Source organism: Pleurodeles waltl, chromosome 6 (assembly GCF_031143425.1).
Source record: "Pleurodeles waltl isolate 20211129_DDA chromosome 6, aPleWal1.hap1.20221129, whole genome shotgun sequence".
Taxonomy (NCBI): domain Eukaryota; kingdom Metazoa; phylum Chordata; class Amphibia; order Caudata; family Salamandridae; genus Pleurodeles; species Pleurodeles waltl.
The window spans coordinates 990594134-990610722 of NC_090445.1; the positions used below are offsets into that span (position 1 = coordinate 990594134).

The following is a 16589-nucleotide window of genomic DNA, read 5'->3' on the forward strand; positions in this document are numbered from 1 at the left end:
CCCCCCGCCCCCCACCCGCCCCTTTGTGACGTCAGCGCGCCGCGAGGCGCGTTGACGTTGCAAAGGTGTTTTCCCCATGAAAGCAGGAAGCAGCCTTGCGGCCGCTTCCTGCTTTCATGGGGAAAACGGCCTTTTTCACGTTCGGGAAGGCCTCGTAAGAAAGGGGAGAGTCTCCCCTTTCTTACGAGGCCTTCCTGAAAGTGTTTCCTGGCCCCCGATCGCAGCACAGCTGCGATCGGGGGCCAGGAAACACTTTCAGGAAGGCCTCGTAAGAAAGGGGAGACACTCCCCTTTCTTACGAGGCCTTCCTGAAAGTGTTTCCTGGCCCCCGGTCGCAGCTGTGCTGCGATCGGGGGCCAGGAAACACTTTCAGGTTTCCTGGCTCCCCCGATCGCAGCACAGCTGCGATCGGGGGGGTCAGGAAACATTTTGAAAAGGCCTCGTAAGAAAGGGGAGACTCTCCCCTTTCTTACGAGGCCTTCTGAAACTGTTTCTGGCCCCCGATCGCAGCTGTGCTGCGATCGGGGGCCAGAAACAGTTTCAGAAGGCCTCGTAAGAAAGGGGAGAGTCTCCCCTTTCTTATGAGGCCTTCTGAAACGGTTTCCTGGCCCCCGATCGCAGCACAGCTGCGATCGGGGGCCAGGAAACCCCACTAGACACCAGGGATTTCACTTTTGGGGGGCAGCCCCCCCCCGGAAAACGGGCCGCCCCCCCCCCCCCCCCCCCCCCCGGCATAATTTTCCTAAAAAAATAAAAAGGTAGGTGCCCCCCCCCCCCAGGGGATTTTTTTTTTTTTCAAAATAAAAAAAAAAAAATGAAATGACAGGGGGTCGCCCGTGGGCAGGGTGACCCCCTGTGGGGGCAATTTTTTTTTTAGATGTTGTAGGGTTTCCCTGGGGGCCATTTTGGCCCCCAAGGAAACCATACAACAACTAAAAAAAAATATATGTATATATCTATATATATATATCTATGTAGATAGATATATCTAGGTACATGGATATATCTATAGATATATCTATGTAGATATATATTTATATATATATATATAGGTAGATCTGTATCAAAGAGATTTATAAAGCGCGCTACTCACCTGTGAGGGTCTCAAGGCGCTGGGGGGGGGGACGGGGGGGAGGGAAAGGGGCTAGGAGGTTCACTGTTCAAAAAGCCAGGTTTTGAGGCCCTTCCTGAAAAGAAGTAGGTTTTGGGTCTTGCGAATGTGAGTTGTGAGTGCGTTCCATGTTTTGGGTGCAATGTAGGAGAAGGATCTGCCCCCGGTGGTGGTGTGTTTGATGCGGGGGTCAGAGGCGAGAGAGAGGTCAGCTGAACGGACGTTTCGTGTGGGGGTGTGGAAGGTGACTCTCGTTGAGGTAGGCAGGGCCTGTGTTGTGGAGTGATTTGTGTGTGAGGATGAGGATCTTGAAGGTGATCCTTTTGTCAATGGGGAGCCAGTGGAGGGATTTGAGGTGTGGAGAGATGTGTTCGTGTTGGTGGAGGTCGAGGATGAGTCGTGCTGCTGAGTTCTGGATGCGTGTAGTTTGCACTTGAGTTTTAGAGTGGTGCCGGCGTAGAGGGCGTTTCTGTAATCAAGCCTGCTGCTGATGAGTGCGTGAGTGACAGTTTTTCTGGTCTCTGTGGGGATCCATTTTAATGTTTTTCAGTATACGGAGTTTGTTGAAGCATGAGGAGGCAAGAGCGTTGATTTGTTGGGTCATAGAGAGGGAGGAGTCTAGGATGATGCTGAGGTTGCGTGCGTAGTTGGCGGGGGTGGGTGCAGGGCCTAGCGTGGTGGGCCACCATGGGGGGTCCCAGGTTTTTTTGGTGAGGGCCAAAGAGGATTATTTCGGTTTTGCTTGAGTTGAGTTTCAGGTGGTTGGCTGTCATATATACATCACTTTTGTCAATATGTGTGTGGTTTCCCTGGGGGGAAAAGGGTCCGACTTGTCTAGTGGCAGTTTTAGTGCCATAAAGAAGCGCAGAAGGTTTATATGCCTACTGCAAAGAGCACATCTGTATTTTATGTAAATAGCTGAGTACATTAGTAAAGTCTATGGAGAGATGAAGGGCACTTTTGCTGGGTGGTAATGAGGGAATCCGAGGAGGAGGGAGTGGGAGCACCAATAATGATTGTTGGACTGGGCGCAGGAGGTGCTAAAGACTGTGACGAATGGTATGTGACAAGGTGTTTTTTTAGTGTCTTGAAAGTACGTGCTGATTGAGGGAAGAAGCGCAGGTAAGGTGGCCTCTACTGTTGCACGTATCTCACACACACCATCGATTTTGTGACTGTCTACGTAGGCTAGTGTTTTAGAGCAACAGTTTAGCCAATAGCAGAGATGGCATCTTGATGGATGACTGCTGCCTGCACTCGGGTTATAGAGGACCGCTCTGACATAGGATCAGAGACTGAGACATCAGATACTGAGACAGCATCTGAGGGATAGGACAATGGCGCAGACTCTGGGAGTGATTTTTCAGTCAGAGGAGTCCCATTCGAAAACTCCTCTTCCAGTACATTATGAGGGAGGTGATGAGGACAGTCCTGCTGTCCCTTCGCAAGCTGTTCGTGCAACTGGGTAATAGTGGGTTAGGCCAACCCAGAGAGCAGGTGAATGCGGCGGCAAGCAGAGAGAGAGTGCTCTCTTGGGAGCTCACCAATTTAGTTCAGCCCCAAATTCCACCACCCAAATCATATTGTGGAGACATCAAAATTGTCTATGGCAAAACAAACTGGTTTTGTAAGGCAGGCACCTGTGTTTTTGGTCCTGGATTCGGCGGCCATATAGAGAAACACACTAAACCCAAACATTTCTGGAAACTAGACATTCGGGGGAGTCCACAGAGGTGTGACTTGTGTGGATTCCCCAAAGTTTTCTTACCCAGAATACCCTGCAAAGCTGAAATGTTGTGAAAAAACTCAATTTTTCTCGCATTTCTGTCACACAAACTACAGGAATATGCTGGGATCCACAACATTCCTACCACCCAGTGACTCCTCACCTGTCCTGATAAAAACACTACCCCACTTGAGTGCCTACACCTAGTGCCTGTGTCAGGAATGGATCACCCCAGGGTCAACAGCTGCCTCACGTAAGGACCAACATTGACCGTTGTGTGATCTATTCCTGTCGCAGGCACCAGGCCTAACCACACAAGTGAGGTATCATATTTATCGGGAGACTTGGGGGAACGCTGGGTGGAAGGAAATTTGTGGCTCCCCTCAGATTCCAGAACTTTCTGTCACCGAAATGTGTGGAAAACGTGGTATTTTAGCCACATTTTGAGGTTTGCAAAGGATTCTGGGTAACAGAACCTGGTCCGAGCCCCACAAGTCACCTCATCTTGGATTCCCCTGGGTTTCTAGTTTACAAAAATGTGCTGGTTTGCTAGGTTTCCCCAGGTGCCGGCTGAGCTAGAGGCCAAAATCCACAGGTAGGCACTGTTTTCTATGAAAAAATGTGATGTGTCCACGTTCTGTTTTGGGGCATTTCCTGTCGCGGGCGCTAGGCCTACCCACACAAGTGAGGTATCATTTTTATCGGGAGACTTGGGGGAACGCCGGGTGGAAGGAAATTTGTGGCTCCTCTCAGATTCCAGAACTTTCTGTCACCGAAATGTGAGGAAAACTTGTTTTTTTAGCCACTTTTTGAGGTTTGCAAAGGATTGTGGGTAACGGAACCTGGTCCGAGCCCCGCGAGTCACCCCTCCTTGTATTGCCCTAGGTCTCTAGTTTTCAGAAATGCACAGGTTTGGTAGGTTTCGCTAGGTGCCGGCTGAGCTAGAGGCCAAAATCTACAGGTAGGCACTTCTCAAAAAACACCTCTGTTTTCTTCCAAAAATTTTGATGTGTCCACGTTGCGCTTTGGGGCGTTTCCTGTCGCGGGCGCTAGGCCTACCCACACAAGTGAGGTATCATTTTTATCGGGAGACTTGGGGGAACGCCGGGTGGAAGGAAATTTGTGGCTCCTCTCAGATTCCAGAACTTTCTGTCACCGAAATCTGAGGAAAACTTGTTTTTTTAGCCACTTTTTGAGGTTTGCAAAGGATTCTGGGTAACAGAAACTGGTCCGAGCCCCGCGAGTCACCCCTCCTTGGATTGCCCTAGGTCTCTAGTTTTCAGAAATGCACAGGTTTGGTAGGTTTCCCTAGGTGCTGGCTGAGCTAGAGGCCAAAATCTACAGGTAGGCACTTCTCAAAAAACACCTCTGTTTTCTTCCAAAAATTTTGATGTGTCCACGTTGCGCTTTGGGGCGTTTCCTGTCGCGGGCGCTAGGCCTACCCACACAAGTGAGGTATCATTTTTATCGGGAGACTTGGGGGAACGCCGGGTGGAAGGAAATTTGTGGCTCCTCTCAGATTCCAGAACTTTCTGTCACCGAAATCTGAGGAAAACTTTTTTTTTTAGCCACTTTTTGAGGTTTGCAAAGGATTCTGGGTAACAGAACCTGGTCCGAGCCCCGCGAGTCACCCCTCCTTGGATTGCCCTAGGTCTCTAGTTTTCAGAAATGCACAGGTTTGGTAGGTTTCCCTAGGTGCCGGCTGAGCTAGAGGCCAAAATCTACAGGTAGGCACTTCTCAAAAAACACCTCTGTTTTCTTCCAAAAATGTTGATGTGTCCACGTTGCGCTTTGGGGCGTTTCCTGTCGCGGGCGCTAGGCCTACCCACACAAGTGAGGTATCATTTTTATCGGGAGACTTGGGGGAACGCCGGGTGGAAGGAAATTTGTGGCTCCTCTCAGATTCCAGAACTTTCTGTCACCGAAATGTGAGGAAAACTTGTTTTTTTAGCCACTTTTTGAGGTTTGCAAAGGATTCTGGGTAACAGAACCTGGTCCGAGCCCCGCGAGTCACCCCTCCTTGGATTGCCCTAGGTCTCTAGTTTTCAGAAATGCACAGGTTTGGTAGGTTTCCCTATGTGCCGGCTGAGCTAGAGGCCAAAATCTACAGGTAGGCACTTTGGAAAAAACAGCTGTGTTTTCTATAAAAAAAATAGGATGTGTCCATGTTGTGTTTTGGGGCATTTCCTGTCGCGGGCACTAGGCCTACCCACACAAGTGAGGTATCATTTTTATCGGGAGACTTGGGGGAACACAGAATAGCAAAACAAGTGTTATTGCCCCTTATCTTTCTCTACATTTTTTCCTTCCAAATATAAGAGAGTGTGTAAAAAAGACGTCTATTTGAGAAATGCCCTGCAATTCACATGCTAGTATGGGCACCTCGGAATTCAGCGATGTGCAAATAACCACTGCTCCTCAAAACCTTATCTTGATCCCATTTTGGAAATGCAAAGGTTTTCTTGATACCTCTTTTTCACTCTTCATATTTCAGCAAATGAATTGCTGTATACCCAGTATAGAATGAAAACCAACTGCAGGGTGCAGCTTATTTATTGGCTCTGGGTACCTAGGGTTCTTGATGAACCTACAAGCCCTTTATATCCCCGCAACCAGAAGAGTCCAGCAGACAAAACGGTATATTGCTTTCAGAAATCTGACATCGCAGGAAAAAGTTACAGAGTAAAACATAAAGAAAAATGGCTGTTGTTTTCAGCTCAATTTCAATATTTTTTTATTTCAGCTGTTATTTTCTGTAGGAAAACCTTGTAGGATCTACACAAATGACCCCTTGCTGAATTCAGAATTTTGTCTAGTTTTCAGAAATGTTTAGCATTCCGGGATCCAGCATTGGTTTCACACCCATTCCTGTCACTAACTGGAAGGAGGCTGAAAGCACCAAATATAGTAGAAATGGGGTATGTCCCAGTAAAATGCCAAATTTGTGTTGAAAAATTCGGTTTTCTGATTCAAGTCTGCCTGTTCCTGAAAGGTGGGAAGATAGTGATTTCAGCACCAGAAACCCTTGGTTGATGGCATTTTCAGGGAAAAAACCACAAGCCTTCTTCGGCAGCCCTTTTTTCCCATTTTTTTGGAAAAAACAAAATTTTCACTGTATTTTGGCTATTTTCTTGGTCTCCTCCAGGGGAAACCACCAACTCTGGGTACCATTAGAATCCCTAGGATGTTGGAAAAAAAGGACGCAAATTTGGCGTGGTTAGCTTATGTGGACAAAAAGTTATGAAGCCCTAAGCGCGAACTACCCCAAATAGCTAAAAAAGGGCTCAGCACTGGGGGGGGAAAGGCCCAGCAGCTAAGGGGTTAAACTACATTATGTACATACATGTTTCTCCATTGCATGGGCACTATTACTATAATACACAACTCCTACCTCACCCTCTGCGGGGAAAACATTCTAAGATGGAGTCGACGCCCATGCGCAATGGAGCCGAAAGGGGAGGAGTCCCTCGATCTCGTGACTCGAAAGACTTCTTCGAAGAAAAACAACTTGTAACACTCCGAGCCCAACACTAGATGGCGGGATGTGCAAAGCATGTGAATCTGCAGCGACTCATGCCACGAACAGATGTAAACTGGGTAAGTGACATTTTCCATATATATATATATATATATATATATATATATATATATATATATATATAGATATATATAGATATATATGTATACATATAGTTTTATATATATATATATATATGCAGGGCAACAATGAGGTTTTGTGTATCAAAGTGTTTTCCATCAAAGATGTTATCATATTACAATGTGCATAGCTACTGCCCTCTACTCTGATTCAAGCATGTGAATCTATGAAAGTTCCAATACTGGAGTAAGAAAATAAGTTACTTACCTGTAACTGTAGTTCTCCAGTATTGGAATCTTTCATAGATTCACATGCGACCCACCCGCCTCTCCGGAGAAGCTCACTTCACCTCTTTCTTTCTCTCTCTTTTTACTATATTGTACGCACTTGTGCTTGGAAAATCTGAGGTGCTGGAGCTACTCTCAGGAGGGTTCTGAAGGGTGCTGTCGCCTGATTGGTGGATGCTCAAGTTTGGTCCTTTTTACAAAATGACTCAGATAGACTGTTTAAATTGAAGAGGCCTAGGGCCTTCTTTCTTTGTTAATATGTCTTCACATTACTTGTTTAAATTATACCGGGGACTCCCATCTCGACGACGGGGAATGATTCAAGCATGTGAATCTATGAAAGATTCCAATACTGGAGAACTACAGTTACAGGTAAGTAACTTATTTTCTTTTAAACCCTTCACCCCAGCAAGGCTAACGGTTTGCCATCTGCATCAGGTTGGACACAGGGCCTGGTTGCAGGCTAGACCCTTCAGACAGTGTCCGCTAAGCACACTAGAAAGCCAGGGACAGTGTTGGTTGACTATCGATAGCAGAAATTTGCCAGTGGTATAGAAAAAAATAGCTGAGCAATTAAGAGAACAACATAGGTGGCACTGGTTGTGGTATGTATGTGGTAACCATCACAAAATAAATGTAGGTGTTTTACCATGTTTTACCCAGAATTATAACTCCGATTTTAATTGTTTCTTTATGCAAAACCAATTCCTCTTGCCACAGAAAAAGTGCTGGCAGGCCATTGCTGAGCAATTAAAATTACAATTATTTGGCCATGGCCGTGTCCAAAGAAATTTGATTTTAAATGCACAGCGATGTTGTGCCGACTTTTCTTCTGTAGTGAGAGGAGTTAATGAGTGGAAGCATGTCCACTTAATGGCACCCAACTAATAGCAGAATATCGGCGGAGCCACGGGGGTGGGTGGCGTTTTTGTGTGTGTGTGTAAAAAATGTATGCCATAATGCACAGCACCTGCCATGTTCTGTTTTTGGTAGTTAGTGTTTTTTTTCCTGTGCTGTTTAAAAATGGGTGTTTGGTTTTGTTTTTCTGCATGATGGGCACAGTGAGTAATGTTGTGTATATTGCATACCGTATCTAGCTAATTTCAGTGCTTTTGCGTGATTGAGCCAGCACCATCAGTTTTTACAGTTTATTTAGTTAATTTTCTGCATTTTTGACACACTTAATTTCCAGCCCTTGCTGTTTGTGACCTTTGGCTTTCTGAAAGGCCATGTTATAGCCATGCACAGCTTTTTCGGTGGAATAGGAGCTGACGGGGGCACTGATGTGGCACTGCACAACTGATTTGGTAAGATAGGGCTGTTATGGGACCACAGAATCGAGCTGCAGTCATATGGTAGGTGAGTGCAGGTCCTGTGTCAACCCCATTTCCCATTACCAAAGTCTGTGCACAGCAGTGGTTGGCGTGCAGTGTTTGGTTGCAGCGTCTGCCCTTTGGCCAACCTGCTGTACACTGCCACACGTGCTAGGAGCAGCCAGTCCTGTCTTTTGCCAGTCCCCACTCTTCACAGCCAAATGACATGAGGTATGTTTCTTGACACTTCATCCAAGCTATGTTGTGCATGACATGTTGCAGAGCATAGCTGGAATTGGCTGTACAACTAGCTGATATAGTTTAATATCAGAAATCTCAAAAAGTGAACGAAAAAGTTAAGCTAAAATTATGGCTTCGTGTTGCTCATAACATGTTACCATATGTTAAAAAACATTCAGAAATTCAGTTGAAAAAACACAAATAAAGTGAAGTTATGCTTACAAGAAAAAAATCGAAACTGCTTAGTAATGGCCAGTTACGGTTAGTGAGTAACACCCTAACTCACAAGTCTGCCATGAAAAATCATAGCTTGTCACCAAAAAGACCATGTCCCGAGGAAAGATTCGACCAACTGATTATTATTTGGAAGAATGTGGTGTAATATTTTAAAACATTTGTAAAACTACTTTCCTTCTCTTATTTTGTTTACTCTTCAACAGTGAAATGCCAAAATTAGTTTTGTGAATGAGCATAGAAATGTAATTTATCAAAGAGGTGACTATCATGAAATTCAGAGTATAATACACACACAGACATAGAATGCAAGTATATCATATTCATACATAAATGTTTACTTACGTTGTTGCTAAACATTCTAAGAGGACAAGCTGGTCTGAAATTAAATGTTACTGCAGGAATCTGAATGTCACTATTGGTTGAATTAATGTTAAAGGCAAGAGGTACTCCCAATATTGTTGACGGCAAGTGTTATGAAATAGATACTTAAGCGCTCTTTCCTTTCACAAGCAATGTTGCTCACTAGAAATTGTGTTGCTTATTAAGTCAAAGATATAAAGTGGTTAATGAGACATGCCAGAAATCTGTTGTATATTGTCTTAACAAAGTGTCAGATACAGGTCACAAAATCTGTGTTGGCAATACAATAAACACTGAGGCTTTCAACGTGCAAAGAAGACTGAAATATAACTGTGGAGAGTCTTAAGAAACATAACATATTTCATAAGTTTATTTCATGATTCATTGTGTGAAAAAGAAAGGGGAGTATTAAATTAAACATAGTGGTTTATTTTGTATACTCTATAACAATAAAATTAATTAGGGTTTGTAAATTTGAGTATATAAGTTTAATTTATCAAAGAGATGACCCACAGGAAATTCAGAGTATAATACACAGGCTTAGAATGCACATATATCATATTTATACACACACATTTATAAATTGTTGCTAAGCATAGCATTTGGATGAATTAATCTGAAATTAAATGTGGCACTGCAGGAATCTGGATGAAATGTTTAGTTGAATTAATGTTGAAGACAAGAGGTAGTCCTAATAAATAATGTTGGCAACAAGCACTATAAACAGATACTTATGCATTCTATATTTGTACAAGGTAATATTGCTTAGTAGGGATTGTGTTGCTCATAAGTCAAAGATATAGGAGGTCATTCCGACCCCGGCGGGCGGAGACCGCTAAAAGACCGCACCGCGGTCAAATGACCGCGGCGGTCATTCTGACTTTCCCGCTGGGCGGGCGGGCGACCGCCAAAAGGCCGCCCGCCCACCCAGTGGGAAAGACCCAGCAACGATGAAGCCGGCTCCGAATGGAGCCGGCGGAGTTGCTGGGGTGCGACGGGTGCAGTGGCACCCGTCGCGATTTTCAGTGTCTGCCTTGCAGACACTGAAAATCATTATGGGGCCCTCTTAGGGGGCCCCTGCACTGCCCATGCCAGTGGCATGGGCAGTGCAGGGGCCCCCAGGGGCCCCACGACACCCGTTCCCGCCATCCTGTTGGGATGGCGGGAAGGGGGTCGGAATCCCCATGGCGGCGCTGCAAGCAGCACCGCCATGGAGGATTCCCTGGGCCAGGGGTAAACCGGCGGGAAACCGCCGGTTCCCCTTTTCTGACCGCGGCTTTACCGCCGCGGTCAGAATGGCCCAGGAAGCACCGCCAGCCTGTTGGCGGTGCTTCCGCGGTCGTTGGCCCTGGCGGTCCAAAACCGCCAGGGTCAGAATGACCCCCATAATGTGGTTGATGAGACTTGCTGGAAATGTGTTGTCTAGTGTCTTGATAAAGTGAAAGATACAGGTCAAGATATCTGTGTTGGCAATACAGTGAGACTTTTAACAGGCAAACAGACTGTAAAATATAATTGTGGAGAATTCTGAAAAACAAAATGTATTTAATAAGTTTACTCATGATTGATATTGTGAGAAAGAAAGCAGTGTTTAATTGAACATAGTGGCTTAATTTGTAGAGCTTGTGTATTACTGCAAAGTAGGGGACTGAAATTTCACAATGAAGAGAATGCTACAGGTCTCACAGTAATCTTCCCTGTTTGATTAACATACCAGACCAAAAGATCTTTTGAGAGTTGAAGGGCAGCTCCAGCTTATGTTCCCAAATCTGGGCAGCTGCCCACTTACAGTCAGTGTGAAGCTCATCCTTTTAGTCCAAATGTCTAGGCACCTTAACTTAATTTCTCTCGTAGGGGATTTCCATGTATAGTCATAAGCGGTGAATAGTCCAGCCCGCCTGCGGGGACCCCAGAGCACTTTTTCCAATATAACTTCTTAAGTGTTGATGTTAGCCTTACTTCAGGAAGCCTGTAATGTCACTTAAGAATGTCCATATGCAGCCTAGAGGAAAGGCTACAGTGTCCAAAATTCTTCATCCAGTTTGCTTTAAAAATGTCAAAATTAAGGATCATGCCTTCAAATGCATGAAAGAGTTGACAATTGTGGAGAAAAAGTATTTCACAAACCTTTCTACAATGCGAAATAATGATGAAGGAAAGCAGGGCAGTGTAGCCCATAGGCTGCAATTATAATTGAGAAAAAGGAGACTGTGACTTTAAGAACAGCCAGTCTTCCAGTATCCCATCATACCTAGAGTGAGGCAGTTACCTCAGTTCTTTTTTCCGGCATCTGTTGACAGGATCCTGGAGCATTGAGCTTAACCTTTTTTTGTTTTTTCTTTAAACTAAATCAGTGAAATTTTCAGTGACAAATGTTTCACTCTGTCTTTTGACTATCCTTCTTAAATTTGGTCTTTTTCTGACTGGAATTAGGCTTTTTTTCCTGAGAAATAATGCCTTCTCTATTCGACAAATGCCCAAGATGTGGCAGGAATAAAGCCTAAACAGACCCTCATGAGGTCTGTATTATCTGCCTACCATCCTCACATCTTCCTTCTTCATTTAATATCTGCAGGACATTTTCCTGATGTACCCTGGGCGATATGGAGAAGATTCGCCTTCAAGGAAAAGCAGAAAGGCGACGCCAGCAAGAAGCCAATAGGACCTCTGAGCGAGGTGAAGGTCAGTCTTCCACCAGAGCTCTTCCCTCAGCCTCCAGCAGACGTGGAAGGTCTGAGAGATGTTTTGTGGGCAGAAAACCCTTTCGGTCCCCGTCGAGAGCAGGTACGGCGCCCATATGTTTGCCATCAAAGTCTGGATCGACGTCAAGAGACCGCACGACGTGAAGACATCAGAGCATGACGTCGAGGACTCCAGAGGCCCGGCGCACGACGTCGAGGAGTGTGTCGACGCCGGTGGATTTGACGTCAAAAGGAAGGAAACGTCGCTATCCCAGTCCGACGTCTTGGTCGATGTCGATGCATCAACGACGAATAGCTCCTTGACGTTCAGGAGACAGAAGACTTCTAAAAGGAGGAGGATTTATTCCTCATCAGAGTCACAACTTTCCAGGGAAGTTTTGCCTTCGCTGGTTCTCCTGCCTCCATCTCGGTCGCCACCTCCCACTACCTCCCACTACCAGCTGCAACTCCGCATCCTCAAGAGCTGCCTGCCCCACTGCCGGCTTCTCCGCTGCTCCAGACACCTACGCCACTTCCGGTGCCTCAGGCACAGAGTGTCACTCCAACTCCCAGACCTCGCTTAAGATTGCGCCACCGGTCACACCATAGCTATTATACATCTGGCCGTTCTACAACAATATCAAGGCACTCTCCTCACAGATTGCGACAAAGGTCAAGGTCATGTTCTTTCTGATGCTGCCATGGAGACTCATCATCGTTTACCAGAGACTATTTACCAACTATATCAGACTCGCCTCAACCTCGTACATCACTAGTGGATGACGTTAATACCTTTCAGGAAGTCTTAGTTCGAGGCGCAGCAAAACTTAACAGTGACTGTCCCAACACCAACTACTTTGGTCATTCGACTGACGCTTCAACAACGTTCGGCATCAAGACCTTTACTTCCACCTGATTCAGTGGTGATCCATGCGGCCCGTAAATCTCATGCCACTTTTCAGTCGGTTACCTCTCCGCCAGACAAAGAGAGTTGAAAGTTGGCTTCCACAGGCCGCAAAGTATGTAGTCGGCGGCAACATCCATAAAGCAAGCAAGCGCCACAGCCCTCTTTGGAAGATATGATAGGGCCTGGTGGGACTTCCTGCTCCAATTTGCTGACCATCTCCTGAGGGATCAAAAAGAGGATTTTTTAGAGATTGTGAAGAAAGGTGCTATGGTTTCCAACCAGGTCATTAGCTCAGCAGCGGACTCATCCTTGCTCTCAGCACATGCATACTGCCATGGGATATCCTTAAGGAGGCATGCCTGGCTGCGTCTAAGGTCCCTCAAACCAGCCGCTCATCAACGTATTCAGAACTTGCCATTTTCTGGATCTACACTGTTTGGCTCTCATGTCGATGATGAAATGGCAAGAATGAAGACAGAACTGGACACTTTGAAAGCGGTAGGTCTTGAAAAATCTAAGGACCGAAGATCCTTTTGTCCCTTCCAGCACCGCTAGCCTCCTGAGAGGATTCAGACCCCTTAATGACCATCTAATAGATCGCAGCAGCAGTTACAAAGAGTCTATCAACCTCAAAGGAAACAACATAGAGGACAAGCGGCACACCAGTCTACTCAGGGTACTCGTCAACAACCAGCCACAAAACCCTGAATGTTTACTTCCCCCACAAAGTCGTTATCCACTCCGGTGGGGGGAAGCATCACCAATCACTTAACAGAGTGACAATGAATTACAACAGATTGTTGGGTCTTAAACATTGTGCAGAATGGGTATTATCTCAGATTTTCCACTCCACTGCCAAGTATTCCGCCAAAGGGAACCACTTCTCATCTCATCCTCTTAAAAGCAGAGGTTTCCATCTTGCTAGAAAATAAAGCGATAGAACCAGTTCCTTTCAACCAGAGAGGAAAATACATTTATCCAAGATACTTTCTGGTCCCAAAAAAGGGCAAAAAAGAGTTCAGGCCCATTCTAGACCTGAAGGTTGCCAACCATTGGATCAAAAAGGAAAAGTTCAGGATGCTGGCCTTTCACCAAATATATCCCCAAATTCACCAAGAGGACTGGCTTTGCTCAGTCGATCTACACAACGCTTACTTTCATATCCCAATTGTGGAAAAACATCGAAAGTTCCTGCGATTTGTGGTGGGGAAACAACACTACCAATACACTGTCCTCCCATTTGTACTCAAATCAGCACCCAGAACTTTTTCCAAATGAATGGCTGTCGTAGCAGCGCATCTTCGAAAGCACCGAATATTTATTTACCCATATCTGGACGACTGGCTTATCAAGGCAGCCACCTTTCCAGAGTCCCAGCAGCACTTCAATTGGACATGCGATCTTCTCTATCGCCTAGGCCTTCATGTCAATTTTCCCAAGTCCACGACAAAACCTGTCCAGAGGCTGCACTACTTAGGAGCTACCATAGACATACTGCAGGGAAAAGTGTATCCTTCGGAGGAACAACGTTTATCGAGCCTAAGGAAGTGCTGTGTGCTCAAGACTGTTCTTCGCCCCACAGTTTCGCACAGTTTCCTCACTTCTAGGCTCCATGGCCTTTTGCATTTGCCTAACCCCCAATGCTCGCCTCCACATGAGACCTCTTCAGGAGTGCCTGGAGGACCAATGCAATCAACAGACAGGAAACTGGGAAGACAGAGTCAGTCTATCAACCCATGTACTCCAGTCCTTCCGTTGGTGGTGCTCTCCTGTCAATCTGCAACAAGGAATGCCTTTTCGCCCGCATGCTCCGTCTCAGACCATCATGATGGATGCTTCTCTCCTCGCGTGGGGAGCTCATATGGATCACCTTCAAATACAAGGTCTCTGGTCTTCGAGGGAAAAGTCTTACAACATCAATCTCCTCGAGCTATGTGCGGTTCACCTTGCTCTCAAAGCCTTTCTCCCTTTGTTCAGCACTGAAACCCTGCTTCTCCAGACAGACAGTACAACCACCATGTATTACCTGAAAAATAAGGGGGGGCAAAATCCAGAGCCTTGTCTCAAGAGGCCCAGACAATATGGCACTGGGCCCTGGCCAGGAATATAAAGATAATAGCAACTCACCTTCCAGGGGTTCAGAAAGTACAAGTGGATGCCCTCAGCAGGGTTTTAGACGAGAATCACGAGTGGGTTCTGAATGAAGACGTCGTTCAAGATATGGTCCACTTGTGGGGCACACCTTCTATTGACCTTTTTGCCACAGCGGACAACAAAAAAATTAGAGGCTTCGCCACCAGGTATTACCACCCAGAATCGCTGAGGAATGCTCTGTGGATAGATTGGTCCAGCAAATTTCTGTACGTCTTTCCACCAATTCACCTGATTCCAGCAGTCCTAAACAAACTCTCAGTGACCTCAGCCAGAATGATCCTCATTGCCCCGGAATGGCCGAGGCAATGGTGGTTCCTGGACCTCCTTCACCGGTCGCTCTGACCACATCTCAGGCTTCCATGCAGATCAGACCTCCTCACGAAGTTCTGGGGTCAGCTGACACACCCCAATCTCTCCTCCTTGAATTGGCAACATGACTCCTGAGCTAGTGCAGTATGGGCACTTACATCTTCCGCAGGACTGTATGGAGATTCTGAAGGAGGCAAAACGGCCTTCCACCAGAGCTGCTTATGCCTCTAAATGGAAGAGATTTTGTATCTGGTGTTCCCCTAAGAAGATAGAGCCAGCATCTTGCCAGGAGGATGTCATCCTGCCATATTTGTTACTCTTAGCAAAGTCTGGTTTACAATTCTCTTCTATTAAAGTCCATCTGGCAGCCTTGACTGCATACAGAAAAGGCCCTTCACAAACCTCTTTGTTTCAGTTGCCAGTCATAAAAGATTTTCTAGAAGGTCCAAAGAAAGGTTTCCCTCCACTCAGGCATCCTTCCCCACCATGGGAGCTGAACGTGATTCTTTCACGCCTCATGCAGCATCCATTTGAACCCATACACAAATCATCTCTCCAGCACCTCACTTGGAAAACGGCTTTGCTTGTGGCAGTGACATAAACATGCAGAGTTAGCGAGATTCAGGCTCTCTGTGCGCATGGGCCCTACACAGTGTTCCACTCCTCCAGAGTAGTGATGCGTACACATCCTAAATTCTTACCCGAGGTTATCTCTGATTTTCATGTCAACCAAACGATTTCCTTACTAACTTTCATTTCAAAATCCTGCCACTCCCCAGCTGAGAGGGGACTACACTCTCTAGACGTAAAGAGGGTTTTAAAATTCTATTTAGACAAAACCAAATCTTTTAGAAAATCACAGCACTTATTCGTCAATTACGGGCCGGTTGGTATGGTCTGGCCACCTCTAAGCGGTCCATCTCTCTGTGGATTGTCTTCTGTATTCTTTACTGCTACCAGCGGGCTAACAAATCTCTAGCTGGAAAACCAAGAGCGCATTCTACTAGATGCAAGTCGGCCACGACTGCCTTGTTGAGAAATGTGCCTCTGGCATATATCTGCAGGGCTGCAACCTGGAAGTCTGTTCACGCTTTCACTAAACATTACTGCCTTGACTGTGTGCCAGGACAGATGCTCAAGGGGGACAAGCGTTTCTCAAGAACCTATTTGCTGTATAGCGCTTTGCTATATTGTTTGGTCTACTCTCTACCTCTGTTTCTGGGATGGGCTTGATATTCTATTCACCCCTTATGACTATACATGGAAAACCCCTACAAGAGAAGGAATGGTTTCTTAACTGTAACTCCAGTTCTCTTGCAGGGGTATTTCCATGATAGTCATAAGCAACCCTCCCTCCTCCCCGGCAGAGTAGACAGAATAATATCTCGGGTATACCTTCACTCCCAGCAATGACTGCCTACAAAAAGAACTGAGGTAACTGCCTCTCTCTAGGCATGATGGGATACTGGAGGACTGGTTGTTCTTAAAGTCACAGTCTCCATTTTCTCATTTATAATGGCAGCCTACGGGCTACACTGCCCTGCTTTCCTTCATCATTATTTTGCATTGTAAAAAGGTTTGTGAAAGACTTTTTCTCCTCAATTTTCAACTCTTTCATGCATTTGAAGGCATCGTCCTTAATTCTGTCCTTTTTAAAGCAAACTGG

The 16589-nt window shown here is 45.9% G+C and overlaps 1 protein-coding gene across 2 annotated transcripts in view; it reads left to right on the forward strand.

Moving 5' to 3' along the window:
- The window catches only part of PCGF5 (polycomb group ring finger 5), a 479167-nt gene that overhangs the window by 230038 nt on the left and 232540 nt on the right, over window positions 1-16589 (forward strand). The gene's annotated exons all lie outside the window — the stretch shown is intronic.